Below are 23,523 nucleotides of genomic sequence, written 5' to 3' on the forward strand. Positions count from 1 at the left end.
TAAGACCAGGGACAGTTCCTCTGCAGCAATAAGCCACAATGGCATTGGTAACTACAGGAGGAAGGGAGTGGGAGAGCTCAGATTTCTAGTGGCTGGTCTGGCTATATTTCAGCTCCTCTCAAACCCAGTGGCTATAACACTGGGTGAGGAGAATTTGGTACATAGGTGGCTTCCTCTCACCCAAACAGGAAGCCCCTGTCCCTCCTTAACTCTACTTTTGTGTGGCCACATCCTCACTTCATAACTATCTGAAGAGTTCAGGGAAGGTGCTGTTGGTCCCTGTCTTGCCTGCCAGAAGGGATTAAGAGGCAAAAAGATATTGAATTTCCTCAGCCTGAGTCACTGTACTGCCTCCTGGGAGTTATGGTTCAGGTACCTCATGCCCCTGTTCTCCTCCATGGGCTGGATTCCTTGGCTGGACTGCATCTTCCATGATGCATCAAGGTTATCGGACTCCCACGATGCACTGTGGTGATTCAATCTGACTGGAAACTGATGCAGCATGAGATGTAGTCCACTCAAGGAATGCGTGCCTCCATTCTCTTCTTTCGGCAGAACTACCCAAACTCCAGTATGTATGAGGCACTGCAACAGCTCAGGCAGACACAGGTGAATGTCAAATTGACCCAAAACAAAATATTTCATTTAGATTTTCCAAAGAGAAAAATTGGGAAAATTTTCTGTTTGGAAAATTTCAGTGTTGTGGAAGCTGCATTTTCTATCACAATATTTATGCACCAGTTATAATATTTTGGGACCTAAGTATGTCTTTATTTTCAAAAGTGCTGAGCCTTCAAGTGCTCCCATTGACCTCAATTCTCAGGATTCCTGAAAATGAGGCCATCTATTTAGATGCCTAAGTACCAATATAAGATGTCTCAATTTAGGTACTTAGGAGAAATTTTCAAAGACTGAAATGGCAGTTAGGCACCTTGCTCCCCATTCACTTTCCTTCATCATCTCAAGTGACACTTGTGCATCTGAATATCTTACCCCACCACCTTGCTTGAAAACTGCCATAATGCACAGCCAAGGGGATTTCAATGGGCAGCTCCAAATGAAGCTTGCATTCCTTTTGAAAGCAGATGAGCTCCAAAAATTTACTCCATGTAAAATATATTGTATTAAAAAAAAAAACACCCTCCATTAGGGGGGGTCTCTTCTTACGTTAGTGCACTGGGATTTATATACAGAACTCATTAAAGTTAATGGCAATTACTCTATGTATGTGAACTCCCATCTATGTCAAAGGTGAAATAAGACACTTGAGAGTTGGATGCAAGCCACTAAAGTAATTACATTCACAACTAATATTAAAGCATTGTCCATAATAGGTGCTGGTGTCTCAAGATAGCAGACGCTGCATCGCTGAAAATAGCCTACATAATGTCCTAACCTTGGCAGAGTGCTGCATGGTAAGGAAAGTAATTCAGACAGGCATAGATGTGCCTGATGAATACCTGAAATGTATTTAATATTTTCTATGTAATGACTCTTAAGAAAATAGAGGCACATTTTCCTACATAATACAATAGTGCACATTTGAGCTGTTTTTAAGAGACACAGCTAGCTTCTCCCTTTCTTAAATATGCTAGAAAACTCCAATTTTTATGCTCCTATATAATTTCATTTTACCTTCAAACATTTCATAAAAGCACTTTTGATTCTTTAGAATCACATGAGACACTGACAGATAAGAGAAAAATAAGCGTAGGTGTCTCATCGGAAAAAGGCAGATTCAGTTAAATCATCATTTGTTGTTGTTATACTTGAAAATGTAATGCTCTCTGGGAAAAAAAAGAACAAACAGACTTTTCTGTCTAAGTATTTTTCACATAAAAAACATGCAGTGGTGGTGGTGTGGGGGGGAAATAGGATGGTGGAACAGTTTAATTGAAGCAGATGTTGTGAACCACAGGAAAAATGAAACTTTAAAGACACAAACATTTGAAAATCAACTGTTCTTGCTACAAATATTGAATAACATGTGAAGAGATTATTCAATAAATTTGACTTGCTAATGGATAGGGCATTCATTCCTCTAAAATGCCTTGCACATAGTATTTGGAAACTGCATCATCCATAAATAATAAAACATCATGTGTATTTTTTCCCATCTTATAGTACAGCAGTGGCAATCTCCTGGGGACTTATGATGGGATGGGAGGAGCTGATTGCCCCTGTCTAATCATTGGGCTATCAAGTCTTCTCAGATGGTCATTTATCTCCAGGGAAAGCCCTAATATAAGGACATATCCCATCTCCTAGAACTGGAAGGGACCCTGAAAGGTCATCAAGGCCAGGCCAGACCTGACCCCTGCCTTCACTAGCAGAACCAAGTACTGATTTTTGTCCCAGATCCCTAAGTGGCCCCCTCAAGGAGTGAGCTCACAACCCTGGGTTTAGCAGGCCAACGCTCAAACCACTGAGCTATCCCTCCCCTCTCAACCTCAAGCATTACTGTTTGAGTGAAATATCAAATAATAGAAAGTGGAAATGAAGGAACTGAGTAACAATGGTGGAGATTCAATACTAAAAAACACCAGAAGTTCTCTTTCAGAGCAATCCTCTAAAAGTCAAGCAAGTTTTACTTTACTTACTGCTTGCACATGGAGGATGATTTGTCATCATGAACTTGAATAAGCTCATTAAGCCTGAGGTGAGGAGTGAGTCTAAAAAAGACTAAAATAATCTTGTAAACTGTACCACAGAGCCAGCAAACTAATAGTGCTGTTTTTAGGTAGTCTTCAGAATGAGACGATCATTCCCTAATGATCTCATTCTGAGGAGAATATGTATGTGTGTGTGTGTGTGTGTGTGTGTGTTTCAAGCAAATCTATGGCTATGTGTAAAGGACATATCGTAAGGATCAAAGATTTTACAGTGTGCATGCAAAAGTGCACATGGCCTTCTGTGAATGCACAGATTATGCTTGCAAAACATCTGATGTGCATGGAGAAGCTTGGCAAACACACATCCTGTGCACATGCAAATCCCTGAGTTGCACATGTACATCAAACATCGTGCACATCAGGCATTGGAAAAAAAAAAAGGTCTAAGAATTAGAAGGGAATTCTTGGAACGAGACCCAGACCAGAGTATATTTTCCCAAAAAGTGCTTTAAGATTTGGGAAGTGAGAGTGTGCGTTTTCCCACAGGAAGGGTGGCATGGAACAAAAAAAATAATAATAATTTTCAAGGAAAAATTTCTCTCTCTAATTCACATCACAGGATTCTATGGCTAATCTTCATAGAATATCAGTGTTGGAAGGAACCTCAGGAGGTCATCCAGTCCAACCCCCTGCTCAAAGCAGAACCTAATCCACAACTAAATCATCCCAGCCAGGGCTTTGTCAAGTCTGACCTTAAAAACCTCCTAAGGAGGAGATTCCATCACCTCCCTAGGTAACCCATTCCAGTGCTTCACCACCTTCATGTTGATGGTACCAGTGGGGACTGTACATGAAGAATAGGTCCAGAATGTTTATTTGATATCCATATTTACTGTGCAGTTTAAAGAGAGGAAATATCCCCTAAATGTATCATTCTCAAAAAATATGAAGAGAATTTAGAGAAAGAAGAAAGAGGGAAAGAGCCTGAATGTATTTTAATTTTTTTTTGTACCAATGATGATGGTGGCTTTTGTAACACAGTCAAGTGACCCCTAAGAATTATATTGAGAGCACTTATCTGTTGTTTCATGCAGACTACCCAAAAGAAGACAGCGGATAATGGTTTCTTGTTTGTGGTTTATTTTATGTGTGTTCTAAAATGGACAGATCAGAAATGAAATAAGATACTCAAAGGTTTGGGGGAGGTTCTTTTTGGAGCCTAACTTTGACTTCTGCCTAAACTGTCAGTTCTTGCAAGAGAAGCCACATTGTTTTACATGTTTCAGAGTAGCAGCCGTGTTAGTCTGTATCCGCAAAAAGAACAGGAGTACTTGTGGCACCTTAGAGACTAACAAATTTATTAGAGCATAAACTTTCGTGGACTACAGCCCACTGTAGTCCACGAAAGCTTATGCTCTAATAAATTTGTTAGTCCCTAAGGTGCCACAAGTACTCCTGTTATTTTACATAAAACCACACTTAAAAAAATTATTTGATTGGAAATTTATTTATTTACTGTTATATGACAAGTTGAGCACCATAGTCATCTACAGGGATTGAACTTGGGATCTCTAGTGTCAGATACACAAGCGCCTATCCACTTGAACTAACCCTATAATCTCATTACATGTCACTAAAAAGTAGGATATTAGTAGTCATTAGGGCCAACCTCTATAAGGCCATATGATCACAATGACCGCTGTTTACATCTGTTTCTGAACCTGTGCTGCCCTGAAACTGTGGACAGGGCTGCTGTCAAACATGAAATTGAAATGGAATGAAGATGACAAAATGATAAAAGAGATACAGCCGTGGGCAATCATTTCTGGTTTCTGCAGCTGATTTAAAGGGACATTTCATTGTCACCATTTCTGTTATGTACTATGTCAATAGGGACCTGTCCAGCAAAATATCTCCTGAAGAAAAAACATGAGCACAGTTGAACTATCGTAGAGCACCATCACTGGGGTCCCTTGCACCTGACAGCATATTCTCCAGAAAGGTATCTGTTCTGTAAGATTTCTCTAACTGTTTCACGGAAGGTATGCCCAAGGCTATATGCTGCTTTCACAACAGAACAGTAATCAAACTGAAGCAAATCCTGAAATTGCATTGACACAGCTACACGCAGACACTATTATATGCTAGTGGTCACCAGCCAGAGGAAAACAAGAGTTTCTACATGATGAAGCTCCAAAAGATCACTGGGTCTTTCTTCCCCTTAATTGAATGAGATCAAAAAATGTTACTGAACCAACAAATCTAAATAGTGTGCATCTATGTCAATTGGAATTCCAGGTGAATCAATGTGCTTCTCTGAGTTCAAGGGTAGGAAAGCTCAGATCTAGGTCAGAAATAATTTAGTTTTAATTTAAAGTGAACATAATGCTTGCAGATAAAATGAGGCTATCAGAAATGAAAAGTTCAGCCCTCAGTTCCAAGACAGTCAGTGTGAATCAGCCCTTACCCGGAGGAACAAAAGCACTAATTGTGAAGGAGCAGTTCAGTTTCTGTGCCAATCCAGTTCTTGTCTTCCATATTCAGACTGCCAATCTGAGATAATTGGTGCCAATTGTGATGGTGACATTTGTAATGTAGAAACTGTCCTCTAGGAACTATACTAACATCACCCATTCATTATTTTACATAGGCTATCCAGCAGAAGACAGAGGATAATGATTTCAGTCAATACAGACCTGGACCAGATTTAAAACCATGAGCTGGAGATAAAGAGCTCTACATTTTATTACTAACATGCTCAAATGCAGAATGTGTCACAGCGAGAGGATACTGCTGTTTTTAATAACCTCTGGAACTATCTGCCTCACTTTGGAAAAGGCTTTGGGGGATCATCCCTAAAGCTCTAACTGTAATGCAAAAAGAAACTCCAAATTAAATGCAGCAAATATTATTTTGTGTGTTTATAAAAACAGACTTCTTGAGCTCTCTTACAGGATGCAACACAAGAGGGACCCCTGAATAGGAGTTAAAGGACTGCACCGTGACAAGACTCCGGAGTTTTACTGAGGAAATATTGCGGAAAGTCGATCTTCGTGAGAAACAAGTTCTACCCTTGAAATATATCTGCCACTAGTTCTAACCAGCACTGAATTCAATGTGAGATGGGTTCCAAGTTACAAACAGCAGAAACTATGACTGGGGGATGGGGAATCACTGGGGAAACTTATAATATGATTATGGTGAAATGAATTTAATAAGTTAAGTGTATTTTTGCTTAGCATACACTCATAAAACACCATATGCAGCACTAAGAGGAGAACATTCATACAGTTTTCTAAACACAAAACCTGACAATTATGAGAATTTAAAATACACTTCGTTCAGTATTTTTCCAGATGGCTGGGATACCATGTGGTATATATTTATATGTCTTCCATGTAAAAAAGATACCAATGTTATTGAGATACATAGAGACCATCTGGGCATTCCAGACTAAAATAAAGATACATGAGTAATGCTGAATGATACAAATAATGGGAGAATTGTATGACTTGCTGGTCGCTGTATTCCAAATAGATTATGGATTTAGGAGGTTTTATAAAATTAATAAATAAAAATAGATGCTGTATGCTGAGTTTATTGAAAGTTGCCAGCAGCCATTCTTTAGCAGAGATTTACAGTTAATATGCTTGCATCATAGAGGGATGAGGGTTTGTTTTCTATGAGCTGCTGAGGTTCTGAAACAGTTGGATCACATAAAACATTGTAAAGAGTGGGGTGCCTGTACCTTTGAAAATCCTAGCTGTAATTCTGAGCAATTCAAATGGCTAAAATATGTCAATGGTTTGGGTAGCTACCCAAGTCTGAGAGGAAGTGCTCTGTGAATCCAGTAATCAAACTGTGCAGAGTGTCATTTTAACCGGATTGGTTTGCTTTGCCCTAGTCTTACAGCTCATGTGGTAGAGGATGTCCAGTGCTCTGTTTTTCACAATGTATTCCAGGACATATTCAGCCCCTGTTGAAGTCAATACGAATTTTGTCATTGACTTCAAATGGGTCAAGATTTCACTCCTAGGGTCAATGAACTTGTGTCTACTAATGGCAGAGCTGGGTCCTGTCCCCTGGGCTTTTAATTTTAAAATATCTAAAGTATTCACACTGAACTTTTAAAAGTTACTCGGTGTGTGAGAGATGCTAATAAAAATGAATAAAGAGGATGGGCCATTGATAACATGGACAGAGATGAAGTCCATGGGACAGGCAGTATGGTCCGCTGGTGTTGATGGCCTGTGATATACAGGAGAGCAGAGTGGATGATCTAGTGGTCCCCTCTGGCTTTAAACACCATGACTCTATGACAGGGCACAGGACTGGGAATTGGGAATGTGGGTTCTATTCCAAGTTTGGCTACTGACCTGCCAAGTCCCTTCTCTGTCCGTCTGTTTCCCCTCCCCCACCATTTGTCTACCTTGTCTAGTTAGAACGTAAACTCTTTGAGAGCCTGGCACAGTGTCTCACTGTGTTTGTACAGTGCCTAGATCTATGGGGTCCTGCTCTTGATTAGAGCTTCTTGGCACTACTTTAATACAAACATTAAATAATGTTTATAAATAATCATTCTAGGAGCCTCATTATTTGAGACTACATCTTTTTCCAGTGCAGCTTGGCCTATTTGCATTTCAAAGCCATTAGAAATCACTTTCAATGCTGGAAAGAAAAAATAAATAAATGATAGGAAGCGGTAAAGTTCTTCACCTTTTTAGAAGTGCTAGGGGAACTTCCTATAATGAACTTCAGCCAGCTACATAAGTGATATCACTAGCAAGGCTGCCACGGCAACCAAAGTAACTTGACTACAAAGGCGAGGCAAAATTGATTGATCTGCCTTCATCAGATTAAATCTATGCAAATCCTGGGAAAAGAGAATACCCTAAGGATGACAGAAATCTGGTTATCTCTTAAAGCAAATTCATGGTTGCAGGATCCCCTACCATAGTATCTCTCTAATTGCAATGGCGTTTCTTACATCAAGGCAGAAAGAACCGTCAATTTTTAAATTAAATCTAAAATTCAATTTTGTATTTGAAGCAAACAGTCTTTAGTAGTAAAAAAATTGTTCCGTGTCTCTATGTAAAAATAGCTGCATGCATGACGTATAAAGACCATTACTTACTGAAGTCTCTCTGAAAATCATTTTCCCAGCACAGACTTTGATTTTTTTTTTCCTGTATAGATGTGAACTTCCAGACTGGCAAGGCCACAAGCTCTATTTTCAAAATCCTTCATGGGGGAAAAATTTAAGTCTTTCAAAAAAAGTTAAGAACATAAGAATGGCCATACTGGGTCAGACCAAGCTCAGTATTCTGTCTTCCAACAGTCACCAATGACAGGTGCCCCAGAGGGAATGAACAGAACAGGTAATCATCAAGTGATCCATCTCCTGTCACCCATTCCCAGCCTCTGGCAAATGGAGACTAGGTACACCATCCCTGTCCCTCATGGCTAATAGCCATTGATGGACCTATCCTCCATGAACTTATCCAGTTCTCTTTTGAACCCCGTTATAGTCTTGGCCTTCACAACATCCTCTGGCAAGGAGTTCCACAGGTTGACTGTGTGTTGTGTGAAAAAATACTTCCTTTTGTTTGTTTTAAACCTGCTGCCTATTAATTTCATTTGATGACCCCAAGTTCTTGTGTTATGAGAAGGAGTAAATAACACTTCCTTCTTACTTTCTCCACTCCAGGCATGATTTTATAGACCTATCATATCCCCCCCTTAGTCGTCTCTTTTCCAAGCTGAAAAGTCCCAGTCTTATTAATCTCTCTTCATATGGCAATCATTCCATACCCCTAATCATTTTTGTTGCTCTTTTCTGAACCTTTTCCAATTTCAATATATCTTGTTTGAGATGGGGCGACCACATCTGCATGCAATATTCAAGATGTGCATGTACCATGGATTTATATAGAAACAATATGATATCTTCTGTGTTATTATCTGTCCCTTTCTTAATGATTCCGAACATTCTGTTCACTTTTTTTGACTGCTGCTGCACACTGAGTTGATGTTTTCAGAGAACTATCCACAATGACTCCAAGGTCTCTTTCTTGAGTGGTAACAGCTAATTTAGACCCCATCATTTTATACATATATTTGAGATTATTTTTTCCATTGTGTATTACTTTGCATTTATCAACATTGAATTTCATCTGCTATTTTGTTGCCCAGTCACCCAGTTTTGAGAGATCCTTTTGTAGCTCTTTGCAGTCTGCCTGGGACTTAACTATCTTTAGGAGTTCAGCTACATAAGTGAACTATCTATAATTAAACTGAGCTATGATGCCAATCATCATATTGCACAAAATAAGGACTGAAATTATAAACTTGACATGGTGCAGGAGTAGAGCTCAGAATATTTTTGACAATTTTATCAGAAAATTCCAATTCAGTGAAAATGAAACTTTTCATGGAAACATTGATTTTAACAAAACTTTAATTGGAAAAAGTTTATTAGGTCCAGGATGGAATTTGGGGTCAAAAACTGTGACAAAGTATTCTAACCACTGGGGTATCAGCTATTCTAAGCTCTCTCTCTCTCTCTCAGCTTTTTTCATAAAAATTTCAAAGGGACTGTTTCATTCTGATGCAGAATGAAAACAAATTCTGAAACTTCAAAGTTCTTCATAAAACAGAATTGTTTTCCAGACTGCCTGAGCTAGGGTACAGGCAATGGAATGCCGACCCTATCCCATCTGTATCTCTGGTTTAGATAGGTCTCAGTTGGTTGCAACTGAAAGTTGTCACCATTTGGCAGCTTATTGAAAATAAGGGCCTTGTCCAGAGCCCGTTGAGGTCAACGGGAGTCTTTCCAATCACTTACATTGGCCTTGAATAAAGCTTTAAGTTGATAAATTGCTCCACATTCAACACCAATTGTCACCCTTACTGGCAGTCTAAGCAGAAAGACCAAAGGACATGGAAAGGTTGCTTTTTTCACCCACAGAAATACTTGTCCAGCTCAGAGTTGAGTCATATTGAGGTCACAGCACTTCAGAATCCAGTCACTTTCCAGACAGATATTTTTTGAAGCAAATGACAAAAGTACAAAATTGCAGCCCAACTCTAGATATGCTGAGCACCACTTGAAAGTGCCAAGCATTGATGTGCCCAGTATCTTGTGCCTTTCACCCTAAACTAGTTGGTCTTGTATCATTAAAAGAACTGGACTTTAGTTTTTGGAAGTCCGGACAGCTGGATGAATTGCAGCTGGCTCTCTTTGACTTGGAGGTCCTGTCACTCTCTGAACTTCTAACTAAACCTCACAAGATTCCACTGAAAGTCCAACGACAATCTGTTAGTTCTGACTACAGGAGAAAGAACTGGGATGGAATCTAAATATATCCACAAGCTGAGAGTAAGAAAAGGACAGAATAATGGAAGTGGACTGGAAGAGTGGTGAGTTAGGAACATAGATAAATAGACTCAAACTTATGAGGTTCAGCCAGCCAAATGGGCTTCTAGTCTGAGTCTTCCAAATACTGTGTATATGATCACATGCAAAACTTTATATAGCATTCATAGCAATCTAGGATTTCCCAAATCCCTAGCTTAAATATAAAAAGAATAATAATTATTGCTGATTAATTATTTGGTTGTCATTGTAACCATAATATGCCCCCTCCTTATCTTCTCAGAATTACCTGCTGCTAACACTTTGTGTAACAGAATGTTTATTCTCAAGACAAGGACCTCTTGTTCTTGGATTGTGTTGTTAAAATTTGGTGTATTCAGGAAAAAATTATCATCCTACTTTTAGTCATTTAAAATATTTGATTATACTCTTGTATTCTGAAGAGTGTTTGTCATTTCCATACGCCCTAAGAAGCTTTGAATAGCACTAAAAATATGCAAGTTAGAAGAATTGTCAATCCTATTTTGAATTTTTACATTGTATTACAAAATATATTTCAGTGAATACTTAGATAATTTGTGCTATAGCTGATTAGTAGCTATTAGTCATCTACTGTAATTATTGTTATGACTAATCTAATGAATACTATGACCAAGTGCATTGTTCATAACCCTTTTCCTTCTCTCAGCAAGATAAACAATGAGGCATGCTTAAACTAGGGAATGGAAACATGTTCAATTACATTTTGAACACAAGTACACGTCATACGTTCAATATTTCTTTTTCACATAACCTGAAATTTGGAAAGGTTCCATAATCCACAAACACAGCTCCTTCGGATTGTCCACAGTCAGAACTCCTCAGTGTAAAATGTCTAACATGCTGAGAAGACTGCCACCCTCACCCCATTGTGTCTTTTATCTCCTTGGAGTGACAACATACCAGAGATACAGTACAGGGTTCCATGAAGTCTGAATGCTCTATCTGATGGAAACTTCTACTTGATCATTCAGAGGATGATGCAACCTTATCACTATTACCTAATAATGCACCTTGTTACTTTATACTTCCAGAAAACTGTAACTTCTCAAATAGCTGTAGAGTGGTTTCACCAGGTTCAGGCTGCCTATATTTGTCAGGTTCCGATCTCCCGACTTCTGACTATTCTCTGAAATATTTGCTCCTATCTTCCACCTCAAACTCTCTGTTTTAAACACCAAACCTCCCTTTGACCAAGCCCAACTCCCTACAGCATCAGCTGCTTCTCTTAAGAACCATTACAAAGGTAAGTCTAAGTAACTGAGGTAATTAGTGAGTCTGTCCATTTATATTCCAGGAACTTTCCAAGGTAGTTAGTAAAGCTGAGAGAGAGGCAAGTCCCATTAATAAATAGCATAATAGATTTTCAGGCCCTTGTATTATCAGAGGCGTCTTGAATTATACACCAACCTCCAGTTTGTATGTACGATTGCACATTGTTCTGTCAGAACTTTGATGAGATACCATTACTGTAAACTTTGCTTGGAGAGCTGTGAAAGATTAAATCGACCTATTACATCTCCATTTGACTGGTGCCCCATTTTCAGACAGAAAACAACATGCAGTGCCAACTCAAGGTCTACTTGTATTCAGGGGAGGAATCCCACTCCTGTGGACAGTGATATGACACCACAGCTGATCTCTCTACAACTCTTTGTGACAGCTTGTGCACTCGGAGACTAGTGCTTTACCATGCATGAACAATGAGTGCCCTCAGGGAGCTGAAAACTACTTTTTTATAGTGTGGAAGCATCAGTGTTAAAGTCTAATACACTAAGTAAATTCAGGAGTCCATCATGGCTCCTGTGGTATGACAGAGAGTGCAAAGTGAAGGAGGCAGAGTCTAATCTATTTAGGACATTTTTTAGGTCAAAGCCATGACTTTAACATTCACCCTGAAATCAATTGGCACCCAGCACAGATTGCAGAGGAAAGGAATAAGGTGGTCTACATGTGAAACATTTAGTAAGCAAGCAACTGCTCTCTGCACTAGCTGAAATTTTTGAATCCTCCATCAAGCATATTTCAATAGCCAATTTTTCTATAATATCTGGAATATTTAGAAAGAGCCCTTAACGCAAATCTCTGAGCCAAATACCTCCAAGCTTATGGTGTATCTGAAACTGATGCCAGATCCAAAGTTTGTAAATAGGTTCTATCTCTGAAATGGAACACATAGAAAAGCCAAATCTAAGTACCCCTGAATCTTGAGGAGTTTGAAATGAATTTTGTGACTGGAGAACACAGAAACCGATGGAGTAACTCAACAGAAAAATTATAGAAGCATTCAGCAAGGTACTTTCCTCTAGGAATAATGTTTATAACAAGGAAACAAAATGCCCTTATATCGTCAAAGAAATAGAAAATAAACTAATTCTCCAATTTGGATTCCACCCCAGTAATATGGTGCTATATTTAGCTGGCAGTCTTCCTCCACCAAGACATTCTACCTACTCTGTCCCTCCTACAAATGCAGTCAATAGCCCTTTTCCTGATCACCTGTGTTAAGTGGAAGAGAAAGCTCAGGTGAGGTTAAACCCTTATTTACCAGGAACCTGGTAGTAACTGTGTATCATCTCACTGCCCATCATTAGTGGGCAGCATACTCTAGTATATCCTTCTTTTTCACTTCACACAGAATAGAGTTTTTATACTTTTTAGGTGTGCATATGTCTAAGTAGAAGACTGGAAGTTTTGCTAGGTAGGTTCCTGTAGGTTGTCATATCAAGGAAAGGAAAAGGGAAATTTAATTTAGAAAATAAGCACAGTTCAAGTCTCTAAACCATTGTCTATTTTTTCTCTCTTCAAATCATTGTAAAGCTTCTCCTGTGGAATTCAACTGATGGCACATAGGCAATGTACCAATTAGTAGGAACTACTCCCAAATTCCTAGTCTCATAGAGAGAACTCACAGAAACTGCCCAACTCCACAATTAGTGCAGAAAGAACTGAAACCAACCACAGCGCTTCTGACAAGGTCAGCTATTTACTGTCACTGTAAGAGCAGAACCACAGTGGCAAAACACTTTCTCATGGGAACCAATTAGAAACAAAAATACTTAAGTGTTTGCAATGGGTTCACACATTCCTTTGCTTTCATTTAACCTAAGCACATTGGTCTTGCTTCCTCACTTTCTGCTTTCCTCCCCTCCCTACTGCTGCTAAACTTTGTAATTAGAGCTATTAGTGACAGCTGACCAGCCGCTGTGACTCTGAAGGACATTAGGAGGCCCCATTTATAGTAGCAGTCTGGTGGAAATAACACCAATCAGCTGACCTGAGTTCCACCCTGCCCCGAATCCCGGGTATGCCACCTTCTAACTGAATAGGGTTACAATATTTAAAAAATAAAAAAAGAGGACACTCCACGGGGCCCTGGCCCCGCCCCTTCCCCACCCCGGCCCCACCCCAACTCCGCCCCTTCCCCCAAAGTCCCCGCCCTAACTCCCCCTCCTCCCTCCCAGCCACACGAAAAGGGCTGCCCGAGCGCTACTGGCTTCACGGTTTGCCGGGCAGCCCCCAGACCCTGCGCCCCTGGTTGGTGCTTCCCCAGCGCAGCTGGAGCCCGGGAGGGGAAGCGCCCAGCCGGGGGTGCAGGCTCTGAAGGCTGCCTGGCAAACCGTGAAGCCGGTAGCGCTCGGGCTTCGGGCAGTTCCCATGCCTCCGGACCCTGCGCCGCCGGAGCAGAGCAGCTGGAGCCCGGGAGGGGAAGTGCCCGGCCGGTGGCTGGGGTCCGGAGGCATGGGGGCTGCCCGAAGCCGCAGTGCTTGGGCAGCTCGGCTCTTAAACAGAGCCGAAGATTCAGGGGAGGAGCAGAGCAGCCGCGGGAGGGGAAGTGCCAGCCGGTATTTTCCCGGACATGTTTGGCTTTTTGGCAATTACCCCCGGACGGGGGTTTGATTACCAAAAAGCCAGACATGTCCGGGAAAAAACGGACGTATGGTAACCCTATAACTGAAGAACCTGGCTATGGAAGCAGACTAGGGGAGATGGGAACACCCCACTTTGCTCTACAGTCACTCCCTGGCAACTGACACAAAAGTGGCATTCTTCCTTGCCCAGAAAGCATGGGTCATTGTGGTGACAGAGAAGACACCTGGGAGGGAGGAACAAAAAGTTTAATAAGCATTCTTAGAGGTCTTCTCTCTTTTACCTTAAATGTGAGGTGAAATTCACTCCTATGCAAATGGCCAGCGCAAAGCCAATGCACCACATAAATCCTGCTTCAGCTCCATTGTGAGGGTTTAGGTAAGACAGTCCAGTGCCTAGGCCTTGTAAGTGGCTCTCCACACACTGAGGTAATGTTTTACCCACAAATGAAAAAGTAGTAAGAAAATACTTGCTGCCTCACCTATTGATAAAAGAGAGTTGAAATAGGAAGAGCTGATTATTAATAAATCATTGCTATGACTTTTATCCAAACAGTATATGTATTTACATTATTCAATTACTTAAATCTGCTACATCCCCTAATTTTTTTTATTGCTTATAGATGGAAATAACTTCTACTGTTCTTTTTATCTTAAATAAAACATTAGCAGCTAAGGCTCCAAACCTGCAGTGACTTCCAAATAAATGCAGGAGTCTATCTACGTGGAACTCATTGCAGTATTAGGGCCCATATATATTCATGGGTTTTTCTTTATTACCAGCTGTCATGGGTACTAGGCTCTGTAATGCAATGGCTTTGAATCAGGCTCTATAATACAATGTAAATGAATGGTACTTGGTTTGTTTTATTGATAACGTATGTGAACATTTTCCAAGACCAAGAAAGTGGAATAGCTTCTATACCATATATGGATCTGAGCCACAACTTTCGTATTCAGATAAAAATTTTCAAGTCCCCTCATTCCACCAGAAAAGAGATTGTGTTTAGATCCCAGGTTTTGGTTCAACACAATATGCAGATACAGGTAGATCTGGATACAGGTTTGGCATCTGAACTCCCTTGTCCAGTGTCTGTTTATGTTCAGAACACAGGTTTTAGCCTGGGTCTCTCTTTGAATATATTCTATAATAAATTAGCAAAACTCGAGCATCTGTGGATTTATACAGGTGTAGTGGACATCAGAATCCAATCTCCAAAGTTGTAAAATGTACTGACTAAACAGAAAATAGCAGGTAAAAAGTTGTTCTTAAATTCTTTTCTGCTGGTTTTTAAAAAATATAGGTTTTGTCAAATGATATTAATCAGCAATTCAATTCAGTAATTGATATTCTTGAATAATTTTCTTGAAAATGCTGAAAAGTTATTTCTCAGCTGAGTATCAATTAATAAATCTTCTGCACATCTGAGAAGATCTTTGCTGAGAAAAATATCCAATGGTTTTTCTTTCATTAAACTTTGGGTGCATCTGTAGTTCAAATCATTTTGGAAGAACAATAGTCTCATCTTCTTTCTTAAGTGATGCTACCTGAACTTTTGAATGAATGCTTTCCTTTCCTGAGACGATTCAAGCAAAGACTTTAGTTACATACATTCTCTGGTACATGGATGTTGCACACAATTGCTCTCATTGATGTAATCCATCAGACATCTGTTCATCTTTTATTGTGGCATTCAGTTTAGTTGTTATTCTTTTATGTCCAATGGTTGGTTGTGGCATAGTGCTATAATATACAATAAAATATTTAAACAAAGTGTCAGATCCTTCAGCAGGTGTAAATTGAAGACAGCAGAACTATGCTGATTTATACCAACAAATCTGGCCTGAGATATGTGAGAACCACTGTCATTTAATGGGGCAAGGAGAAGAAAGAAAATGTCATGCTTGATTTTGATACAAAAACTCAGAATTTTTATTACTACCAGAGCTAGATGGGTAGATGGTTGGTTAGACAAACCTTGTGCATTTTTGGATTGTGCATTTTTTCAGCAACCACTTTTCCATAATGATGTTATTCTGAGTCAGGAAACTCAGCCAGTAGCGAATTAAAAGGGGCCAGTTTCAGTGTGTGTGTGTGTGCCTTACACTATTGTTCCTTCTCTGCAGCAGCAGTTACTTGTGGATGAAAGTGCTAATGAGCTAAATTTTATCTGGGTGACAGAATAAACCTGACTCATTTCTGGGTCCAAATATCAATGGGTCAAGTTGTTAAAATCTCCCTTAGCATCAAGAGCTTATGCAACTAATTGCTTCCATGAAGCCAGTGAAAATTTCCTCCGTCTTTTGCTACACTCAGCTGCAGAAAATTGCTGCTCATCTAACTGTAAATATCTGACAGGCAGTCAGACAGCACCTTCAGGACAGAAGGTTTTAAAGCAAAATATAGCTATGTATCATCAATTGTGAATTTTCATGTGCACACATCTGCTGACAATTGAGATCCCCTGGTCACATCAGGTACCCCAGAGACAGCCAACCCTCCTCCCCAAAAAAGGCATCCCTCTGGGGGGGATGGCACAAGTCAGTTTGGGAGAGAAGATGAAAAAGATCCCTGGATACAAACCAACCAAAGTCCAGCAGACAAGACCAAATTCAGGTGAAAGCAGTTACAGAGGGAAGTGTCACAAATTCCCATTGACCCAAGATGGTTTCACAAATCACCTGGTCAAATGCAGCAGGTATAATTTAAATAAAGAAGCAGATAAAAGGTAAAGGGGAGTTCAAACTGTATTCGAATTCAGACTTTGAGGCATCCGGCACCTATTGAATTTCAATAGGATTTGTCTGACTAGCATCCTTAGGCTCCTTTGAAATTCATGAATCCAGATATCCATAAGAAGTGCCATAATATCCCCAGGAAAGGCGTTCCAGATGGACGGCACCAGTAAATACTCTGAAACAAAACCTGCTCTGAATGTACACCCCAGAGCTGCTTTTCCAGCATATGTTTCAGAATGCAAATGATTTCAGAAGTGAAGTAATCTAGATATTCCTCCTTCAGAAACAGTCTAATTCTAGGGCATGGACATTTTGCTTACAGTTTACCAAAATATCCCTTTGCCTTTATCTTTAAAGGCATGCACATTCAAAATACGAGTACAGCTTTAATTATCCTTTCAGATAAGGATGACATCCCAGAACTCTCAGGGCTGTTGACTAAGTGGAGAATAAACTCTCACTCCTTTTCCAGTGCCATGGGCTAACCAAAATATTAGAAGCCATAGAACAAAAGCAAACACTAATATACTTCAGTGCCCCCTTTCCATGCCTCTTCCTGCTTTGAACTTAAAAGCACTACTGAAGCATCTCTGAGTGGATGACAGGTCCATCGTGTGTTCTGACTGGCTTGCACCTCCATTTATGCTGAATAGTTTGTCTCCCACCTGCAATGACAATGTCAGGAATCCATCCACAGGCTGCCAGATTGGCTCTGGCCAAGTTGTCTCTGCAGCTCAGCACTGTAACATCATTTTATATTGTTTCCTAGGCCTCTAGCATGTTCCCCTGCTATGGCACTTCTGACAGATATGCTAGTTCTAACTTATAACTGGCATAGAATGTGACCCTGTTGAGAAGGTAACACTGGGGACAGAGTAGTTCTTTTCTGTGTGCTTGTGATATTCAAAGATGGATGTTTCTTGAACAGCTTTCTTCCACATTTTTTACCCTGGAGAGAAACCCTAATCTCCATAAATAAGATGTTGTGCTGCACTGGTTGCTATGTTCCAGTAGTCATAGCCTTGCAGTGCTTTGCACATTGAATCTTCTTTCCTCTTTCTTTTCCTGCTCAGCAAAGTTTATTTGTTCGATGGAAGCCTTGGATAAAAGACCTTCCACATCAAACAGGTTTGTTTGTTTTTCAGATGTATTCTCCTCCTTCCTCCTGATTTCTGTGTTTTTGCTTTGCATTCTTAACCTTCTTCCCTTTTTTCCTCCTTTTATTCAAGTTGGAAGAGTGTCTACATGCTTGACAACTTGTCGCTCTTCACAGAAGGGTGGACTCTGTTTGCTGTGCTGCTCTTACTAGCCTTACGTCTCATCACCCCCCAACTACGCTTTATTTATATCAGTTTCCCTCTATATCGTGCAGTAGGAGCGGCATCAGAGCCTAGATTTTAATCCTAGTTTATACCAAGGAGCCCCTCAGAGTTAGGGACTCAGTCTGTTAGCCAATTCAAGGGGTTGTCCTTGAATTTTTCAAACATTTCTTAATGTGTGCAGTCTTTTCCCATGCATTTGTATAATCTCAACCGCCTCTCTCTTAGCAACAGTAACAAATGCTATGTCTATTATGTAGCTGGGTGAGGAGAGAGGAGTAGCAGGTAGGGCTTATTTCAAGCGTTATTAGAATGATAGCTGAGCCTTAGATGTTCAAGAAGATCCCTAGTGTCATTCATGATGGGGAGAAACAAAAGTGCAAGAGTGTCCTGGTAGTTCAAGAGCCCAGATAATTCCTGTAAGAGGAAGTAAAACCCTCTTATTTCTTGTAGATGAACTACATGCCACGGGTGAAACCCTGGCCCTATTGAAGTCAATGGGCATTTTGCCATGGATTTCTTTGAGGCTAGATTTCCCCCGGGCCTTTTATGTCTCCTTGTATCTCTATTTTATTAATTATTATTTTCCAGGATGTCCAGAATTCCATTATCATCCCAATTTTTCACCTGGTGTAAGCTTTCTAGAAAATTATCCTTTGGGAAAGACTTCTCATGCTTGGAGTTAACCGATATGTGACTTTCATATTAAAGTTTTTATTTAAACTTTTCAATCATTTTGAGATATGGAAGAATTCTATGTAGCACATATATACACACTTTTGGAGTTAAAATAACTAGTGGCCAAATGCTCCCTGAATAAAATGGCACAGCTTTGTTGACTTCAGAGGGGCTGCACCAATTTAAACCTGCACAGAACTTGACACAAGATTATTTTTGTATTTAATTTTGCTCACCAGGAACACAAAAATAACAAAGAAATAAAGTTGAAACCTGACACGTGACCTGGATTAGGTTGTGCTGGTGAGTGAAGGGGTACACTATTTAGCTATAAAGCTGTAAGTAATTGGAAAATCGCTTTTGAGCATGATCAGGTGGTAACTGCTATGATTTTAAAAAACAAACAAATGAAGCCCCACTCTCTAAGTGACATCATTAGTAATACAGCAGAGCTGTATGTTTTTATCAGGGAAGTGGACTCTTCAGGATTTAAAGTTTATGATGTCAGGCTACTGCTGGAGCAGTCTGCATGAGCAAGAATGGAAACATCTCCCCTGAAAGTCACACAGCAAAATCCCCAAAAGGGTAATGAGGTACCTCCACATTGACAACACAAAGAATATACTGCTTTCCTTACCCCTGCTCCAAATCAATGCACTGTGGAGATTCATAATCTACAAGATGTAAAAGAGCACAAGGAACATAATTTTTTTTTTTTTTTGGTCTTAAATGTGTCAGTAGCAAAGGCAAAGTAACTGAAGGAGCATTTGTGTTCAGAGAATTCCTGAAAGGTTTCTAACATTCTAAAATAAGAGAGGAAGAATAGTGTCAAAAAGCTAAATTCAGTCCATATATAATATCTTTACATTTTGTACTTTGCACAGCTCTGGTACAGGGATATGGCTCTTCTGCTGAAAGTATGAAAAATAATTGAAAAATGTTAGAGGGTGCTGGAAATGGTTAAACAGGCTAGTGCTGTGGGGTGGTTAAGGAAGCCATCTGCTCTGCTTTATCATATTATCCATTTAGAATTTCAGGTAAAAAAAAAAAAAAAAAAAAACACCACAAAGACATTATACTAGGCTGAAGAGATCACATTAATGAATCAGATCCTCACCTGGTTTCAAGCAGCCTGGAACCATTGGCTTTGGATAGTACTTCATACAAAAGTATCACAAGAGAAAAAGGACTGAATGACTTAATGGGAGTTTTCAACTCTAAAATGTGTTGGTTTGAATCCAGTTTGACTTTTGGGTGAGGTAGAGAAGTTAGTGTTCTGAAAGAAGTTGGCTATGGTTTCATAGTTCCTGATTTTTCATTTTCTGATACCTTTATGCACCTCCCTCATTTCCCCCATCTTCCTACTCAAGCTTCAGGTGGCCTCTCTGTTGTCCCTCATAGCCATCTCCATTTTCTGTAATATCTCACACACACACACCACTCTCAAGCAGAGTACTTGGCAAGTTCTCCAACATATTTCTGAATAGTTTGCCTGATGTTTGCTTAGCTCTACCAAGTACTATTTTTTTTTCTCAACTTTCACACCCTACCTGCTTTACTAAGACACCTATGTTACAGTTTCAGAGGGGAAGAAAATCACACCCACACAAGGTAAAAAGACTTGATCGAGTTTGTCACCCAGGTGGTATCTTGAGATAATCTTCTAATCTCAATACTTGACCACCACAACTCTAGGTGCTCTTAACCATCACCATACTTCATTATACCCCTTCAGCAAGCCAGTGCCTGGAGTGTTATTTACAGTCAGCAGCTAGCTTTTCCCACATGCTCATGGGAAAGGTGGTCACACTGGCCAGCCCTACTTCTTTCAACCTCCCTAATCTTCTCCCTAACACTAATTCCTGTCTGTTTATATAGTCCCAGCAGTTGGGGGAACACTTGCACCCAAATTAGCTCCTCATCTGTAACTCCACTCAGTTAATTGACACCCTCTGCCAACTGCCTGTCTTTCAATCAGATCCCAATTAGTGTATACTGGTGGGGATTTGAGTAACAGGGCACTGAGTCCAATCGTGACTCAGCACATCCTGTTCACAGTTATATAGGATCACCAACCTCCCTCCCACAGTGTATAGCCCCACTACCCACAAGCCAGAGGTAGGAATAGTTATTCTATGTACCATGTTTCCTAGCCTAAGCTCTCAATTATAAGCTATAGGGCAGCATTATTTGTCATCTATGTACCTTGACCTGCACTAAAAGATTGTAGGGAATAGCTAAAGTCAGCTAGGCAACTGAGGCCTTCTGTTGGTTTTTGGGGGTGGCTTGTGTAGAATGCGTGGAAAGAGAGGTTCTCAGCATCTGGGCAGAGATCCCTGGAGTCTCCACTTATCCACTTCACTCTCTTTTTCTCTAGCTCTTTGTGGTCTGGTATGCACATAATCCTACCCCTGGCTGCCAGTCCTATCTTGTCCAGGGGAGCAAGCAGCAACAGAAGGGCTTTCTAGTTTTAGAGGTATCCTCTTATGCAGAAGTGAATGTAGGACTTTCAAACAGGATAGAAGGGTCAGAGAAGAATAGGCAGGGATTCTTTCATACTTGAACCTAGGGGATGTGCCAAAACTGTTCCAGTGTCTTGGATTCTAGGAAGAGGTTAAAAAAAAAATTGATCTTGCACCTTATGGGAAAATACCCAAATGCTGTTAAACCAAGTGCATCCAAATAAGCCTTAAGCATCCTGTAGTGATGAAGGGGAATTAGTTTACAAAGGTATTCCTATTTTAGGAAACCATATGACTTACTGAGGGTTGTAATGCTGCATACTTATCTCAGAGAACAATCTGCAAAAAGGTTAAGAATTTGTTAGCCAAGTCTATACTGCCATACCAAATAGGCAGCAAAACTTGGAATAGAATAGGTAATTGTCTGCTTAGCCATATGTTACCTGTCAAATGCTTCTTGTTGGGTCTCCAAACAGGGAGAGGCAGAGAAGAGACAGCAGTAAAAGAAAGGGAGAAAACTTTTATCCGCAGGTCTCCAGACAGTCAGCATTTGTGGCTTTGAACAGCAGCACCTAAGCTGCCAGTGCAACCTTTCTATTTTAATTTTCCATGCTCCCTTGGGTGCATTTAATATCTTGATGAACTCATCTCCCCAGCCTAGCCATATACAGGTTGGAACAAAGTGTTCTCAAAGCCTCGTCAAGCTCAAACACAATGAAAAGTGGTGTAATCCTGAAACAGACAGTTGGCGGTCATAGGCACTTCAGCTCTCCAGCCCCCCCTCACAGGTTCTGCGGGCACTTCATCAACTACATTCAAATTCAAGAAGAATGTGTCATCCCTGCTACTTCTGTCCCAGCCAGCTCCATGAGGATAGTGTTTATTGTAAGAAACTTTCCTAAGAATACCTAGTCAGATTCTAGGCGGATGATGACTAGACAGATCTGAGAAAGCTACTAATAATATTTAATAAAAATCAGTAGTATCCCGGCCCTTCTTCCTCCTGTGAACAAACACTCAAGAAAAAAACTAAGATAAGATGCACAGGTAAAAAGAACTCAATACTCTGGGTATACGTTTCACATCATAGTGACAGCTCCAAAAATAGAAATGGGTCAGTGGCCTATTGTGCATCCCCACCCCATGCCCAGCATCCCAAACTCTCATCCATCTTTCACGGTTGGAGACAATGTTGTCAATGAAGGAATATGTAATTAGGAAGACTTTTTATATCATAATTTATTGACCCAACAGTCAAGACAAATTCCACTCCCAATTAGAACTGTACAATTAACGGACTTTCAGTTTGAACGAAAAACCGTTTTTTGGAAATTTTTGTGAATTGAAAAGTAAAAAAAAATAGTTTCAGACTGAATGAAACGTTTCATTTCAACGTTTTCTAAATAAAATGTTTTTGATTTTCAGCATTTTTAAACAATTTTAAAAATAAAGTTAAGCTACATTTTGAAATGAAAAGTAGCTTGTAACTGACTGCCCTGCATTTGATGCAGTTTTGTATTATAGCTACAGAGTCGCTGCCATGGTATATCATCTGCAAAGTCTTTAGGGATCATGTGGAATGAGATGGACTACATAAATGTAACACGTTGCTAGTTATTTAGTATGATGCTGTTGCGACATCATAAGAATTTCACAATTCATTCTTGTGACTATTCATGGTGTTGAGTTTTTTAAAGTGTTTATGGTAAAACAGCGACTTAATATGGGCCTGATCCTTAAAAGTTCTGGGCAAGCTGCAATTCCTGCTGATCGGGAGATCAAAGGGACTCATGCAATGATGTGAACTCCGGGAAATCAAAGCCAAAGGCAAGGTTTGACTAAACTACTCACACACTTACACCACTGCCTTGTGACCATAAATATGCAAGGTTTACACAACCCTAGCTATATCATCCAAAATATTAGGAGTTTCTAATAAAAATGTCAGCCCAAACCTAACTATGGATGAACAATTGGTATAGCTGTATTAATAAGTACTGCATTTACCTAGTTACGTTCTTCATTAGCTCCTGTAGTTAAAATAATCTAAAAATATATGATTTAATTAGCCCTAAAGAGTCCTTTTCAGAACTGCAGTAATAGGTAAAGATTCTGAGTATAAAATATCATTTACAACTAACTCAGTTCTATTACAGATCAATACTCTTCCCATAAATCCAATCTATTTTCCTAACCCTGAAGGTCCCTTAAATTTAGCATGTACACTTATGCTGTCAGTTAGTTAATATTTAAACAGATGTTTTAAATTAAATGTTTTACCACAGTGCCACCTGGTGGGTGACCAGAAATGATACACAATTCCAAAAGTGAGTAGATTAATGGTAGTTACAGGAGATCTCAGAGAAAATAGTAGCACAATCTCTAGGGCTCTTTGTGCCTTGATGGAGAGGAAAGTTTAGAAGAGGTTTT

Source organism: Trachemys scripta, chromosome 7 (genome assembly GCF_013100865.1).
Source record: "Trachemys scripta elegans isolate TJP31775 chromosome 7, CAS_Tse_1.0, whole genome shotgun sequence".
NCBI lineage: Eukaryota > Metazoa > Chordata > Testudines > Emydidae > Trachemys > Trachemys scripta.